Source organism: Penaeus japonicus, unplaced genomic scaffold (assembly GCF_977035675.1).
Source record: "Penaeus japonicus unplaced genomic scaffold, GWHDUDI00000001_assembly GWHDUDI00000033, whole genome shotgun sequence".
NCBI lineage: Eukaryota > Metazoa > Arthropoda > Malacostraca > Decapoda > Penaeidae > Penaeus > Penaeus japonicus.
Window position 1 is genome coordinate 24,380,339 of NW_028234435.1, and position 4,793 is coordinate 24,385,131.

The 4,793-nt window shown below is 34.4% G+C and overlaps 1 pseudogene across 1 annotated transcript in view; it reads right to left on the reverse strand.

The window, feature by feature from the left end:
* The window catches only part of LOC147467845 (cytosolic endo-beta-N-acetylglucosaminidase-like), a 23,834-nt pseudogene extending 19,298 nt beyond the window's left edge, over positions 1-4,536 (reverse strand). The window contains exons 1-3 of the transcript XR_015192707.1: positions 4,467-4,536; positions 1,397-1,561; positions 1-55 (exon numbers count right to left, since the gene is read on the reverse strand). The exon at positions 1-55 is cut by the window's left edge and continues 81 nt beyond it. The product of XR_015192707.1 is annotated as a cytosolic endo-beta-N-acetylglucosaminidase-like (transcript). The remainder of the gene's footprint in view (positions 56-1,396; positions 1,562-4,466) is intronic.
* Positions 4,537-4,793: the final 257 nt, after the last annotated feature.

The window sequence follows — 4,793 nt, forward strand, 5'->3', positions numbered from 1 at the left end:
CAGGTTCGGTCCTTCGCTATTTTGAATCTACAGGTGCACCGTTCATTCTCCGTCTCTATGGTAGTGACATGATGCTAGTTTTGATTTCTTTGGTAATTCGTCAACTACTTTGATAAGCAAGTCAATCCTCTCTCCAGAGTGTTTCGTTTCCCCAAGGACCTTCGCCTCACATGCATATTAATTACGAAATAACTAATTATACTTCCATTAAACCTCACTCACCCTTCCCTTTTAGATTCGATCTGTTGCTGCCATTCCCGGGAGCATCCTCATAGCATTTCATCCCCGTGCATTCATCATGCCTCCTTCAATTTGCAACATGCGTCGACGGATGCTAATGAAGAGCGTGCATACATCATATATCACTTCTCTGTCCGAGAGACCTGTTCCGCGTGCGCGAGTGAAAGAGACAAGAGGGAGACAAAAGAGAAGTGGAAATAGAAAATAGAAAAAGGTAGTTTGTGAGATTTGTAAACTTTTAAGCATTTATGAAATTGATTTTATTCACGGGTGTGCTAGTTTCCTCTTTGCTCTGGTTTACCTGCTGCTAAATTATGTTCACATATACACTTAGCAAATTTGAATTAATGTTTGAGATCAGACTCGCCAAACGAAAGCAATGCAATATCTTGTCCCATTTCGTTGATTAAGCCTGGATTCTGTATATCCATATGCATGAATACATAATATGTATATGTGCATGTATATATATATATATATATATATATATATATATATATATATATATGTATATATATGTGTGTGTGTGTGTGTGTGTGTGTGTGTGTGTGTGTGTGTATATCTATATATATATATATATATATATATATATATATATATATATATATATATATATATATATATATATATATATATATATATATATATATATGTACAAATATATATATACATATATATATATATATATATATATATGTATATATATATATGTGTGTGTGTGTGTGTTTGTGTTTGTGTTTGTGTGTGTTTATGTGCGTTTGGACGTTTGTGTATGTTGTGTGTGTTTGCAGTTTTAATTCTAAATTTTCATTAGACTCCTCTACTAACCACTTAGTTTAATATTCCATACTTAACGTCAATCCACTTAGACCAAGCGCCACCCTTTAGCATAAACATGAACGGATCATAACGAACATGACAATGCTCGTTATCAGTTATTTGACAATTCCATTCACTTTAATCATATAAAGAAAATGACGAAAATTATAACGATAGAAACACCCACCTTCACTAACATGAGTAAAACTGTCATAAATAGATAAGAAACATTGCATCTGTGTGTGTGTGTGTGTGTGTGCGTGTGTGTGTGCGTGTGTGTGTGTGCGTGTGTGTGTGTGTGTGCGTGTATGTGTGTGTGTGCGTGCTCGGGTTTTGCCTGAAGAGCAGAAATGTATATTGACTTGAATCCTTTTACAGAAGGCCAGGACATTCCAGGGAGTGTTGCCGAAGTGCGGAGTTTCCTTTTTTTCAAATATCCTGCGTGGCACGTAGTCAGAAACACGCATTATGACTGCTTTCTTGCATACTAAGCGAATGCAACCTGTTTCGCGGATCATCAAAAGTTTATTTTGTATAACACTCTCGAAATCCTTTTGTTGGTTCATAGGATAAATGTGTATAAACCGAGGGGGAACAATGTGGAAAGATTTTGTGTGAAGGAAAGAGGGAGAGGGAGAGGGAAAGAGAAAAAGAAAGGAAGAGGGAGAGGGAGAGGGTAAGAGAAAAAAGGAAAGGGGGAAGGGAATGTTCACGATTAAACGTAATGGTGTTAAAAAAAAAAAAAAAAAAAAAGGCAGTCATCAAAACAACGAACAAAATATCTCTGAAGGGTTTCAATCAAAACGAACAAACTTACTCTCATTCTGAAGAAAGGAATTCTTGCAACCTGGTGTAAAGCAACAGTTATCGTACTTTGCAAGTGTGTGTGTGTGTGTGTGTGATATCAACACAAACTCTTGATTTTGGTAGAAACAATATCGGTTCTTAATTCTTTGTTACCATACTGAACATTGTTATGAACTGCTGGAAAACATGTTACCATATTGTGCGCTAAGATAGATAAAGCAAATAATATAGGCGTGTGGCAAGTTATCAAGCTATTTGCTACTTGTTTGTGAAAGGACGTTATCGCAAACTTAACTGGGAAGATGTGAGAATACTTGCTTGTTATGGCACCTTTATTTAGATCTTGAAAGGTTTGAGAACTTCAGGTTACTTAAGGCGAAATAAAACTAATATGATGTTCAATGTTCAGTGCTAATGCCGTAAAAATTTTTTTTTTTTTTTTTTTTTTTTTTTTTTTTTTTTTTTTTTTTTTTTTTTTTTATCACCAAATTTACGTGGCACAATTAAATGACCGGGAAAAATCCGCGATTTCCTAGACTTTGAACCAATTTGAAACCGAGCTGGTAGATTGGTGCCTCAAGTTCAGTTCAAATAATTGTGCTCGCTGAGGCCCGCGTTACCTTTATTTATTTATTTATTTTATTTTTTTTTTATTTTTTTGTTATTATTTTTTTTTTCCAACATTTAGATAACATGTAGATAATATTTAGGCATCTTTCGCACATCAACGATTTTTTAATTTTGATGTGCGAGTCTACATATTGACTAAAACAACCTATTATTATGGAAATGGAAAAAATGTATAGAATTAATAAAGAAACGAAGACCTTGGGTCCTGCACAAATCAGCCAATGAGTTATATTCTTCCTAAAGCTTGCCTGCTGTGTTGCACTCGAGGGCAACGCTAAAGGGGTCTGCGGTCCCCACTTTCCTATTGCCCCAAAGCGTTTTTTTTTTTTTTTTCTTAACGGTTAATACAGCATCGATTGCAAAGTTTGCAATATTGCAGTTATTTAAATGATAGCATAGATAGTATGCTTAAAACCGATATGGATAGACGCACGCGCACACACAAACACACACATATTTATATATATATGTATATATATTTATGTATGTTTATTATATATATATATATATATATATATATGTATGTATATGTATATACATATGCATGTATATATATGTATATATATATATATATATATATATATATATATATATATATATATATATATATATATATATATATATATATATGCATGTATATATATATATATAATATATATATATATATATATATATGCATGTATTTATATATATATGTATATACATATTTACACACACATACACACAAACACACACATACTCATATATATCATCACCATCACCACCATCATCATCACAATCACCATGATCACCACCACTACCATCATCATCATCACCACCACCACTACCATCATCATCATCACCACCACCACCATCATCATCACCACCAACATCATCATCATCATCATTCCCCTCAATATTTCCAAGTCACTCCGGTCTTGTGTCCTCTGATTCCAGTTTACTCCTGCGAAATTCGCTATTTCATCCCGCCATCTTGTCATTGGTCTTGCCCTTGGTCTCTTTATGTCCTGTATTTCCCATTATTTAGTTTTTGTCCAGCTGTTGTCCTGTCTCTGATATATATATAACCTGCCCAAGCCACTTTTTCTTGTTTTTCTTGTTATGTCCTCTAGTTTTGTTTGATTCCCGATCCATGTTGCTCTTTTTCTGTTCTAAGGCCAGTTCCCATCATGAACCTTTCCATTCCTCTTTGAGCACTTTGAGCTCATTTTCTCTCAAGTAATTTTTTATAAGGTTATTATGTATATATATATATATATATATATATATATATGTATATACATATACATATATATACATATATACATATATATATAAATATATATATATATATATATATATATATATATATGTAATCATATAGATACATATATATATGATTATATATATAATCATATATATATATATATATATATATATATATATATATATATTATAAGTAGTTTTGGAACAAGATCAATACTAGGCCTAGGGACGCTCCCCCGCCTTGTCATCAAGTAGACCAATTATTGGTTACTATCGACGTTATTTTTCTCCCTTTCAGACTCACCGCAGCGGCCGATGCTCGGAACACGATGGTAGGTTAGGTGTGCTGCCTTTGCTGTCTTGAATGTTGTTGGATAAGGACAATCAGAATTCATTCTCAGCTTTACATATATGTACTCATGAATAAACACATATACAGATGGAGACACACATACATACACAAATAAACACAAACGAACATGCATACTCACACAAGAGCAAACACACACACATACACACAAACACAAACACACACAAACACAAACACACACACGCAAATAAAGTAAAATAACATAAAAAAAAATAGTAAAGGACAAAGAACGCCGTAAAAACAACTGAATCTACTGATCAGTATACAACACCGGCCAATCAAGCCGTGAGGATAATCCATCTATCCTAACTGGGTCGTGGTGAAAAAAGAAAAGAAAAAGAAAAGTTTGACTAACACTTGTATGAGACACCAGCACCACTGCTTACTGACTCTTGCTCTTTGCCTCTTCCACAGTACGGAATCATCCAAGAGTGTGTGAAGGAGTGGATTCTGGACGCTCTCGGCGAGGCAGCGTGGGGCGATGTCGTGTAGGTTTTATGTTTAGGGAGATGTGTTTGTTTGTTTGTTTGTTTGTGCCTCTTTCTTATCTCTGTCTTTCTGTCTCTGTCTTTCTGTCTGTGTTTGTTTGTCTCTTTCTGCTTGTGTCTGTCAGTTTGTTTCTCTCTCTCTCTCTGTCTCTCTCCCTCCCTCCCTCCCTCCCTCCCTCCCTCCCTCTCCCTCT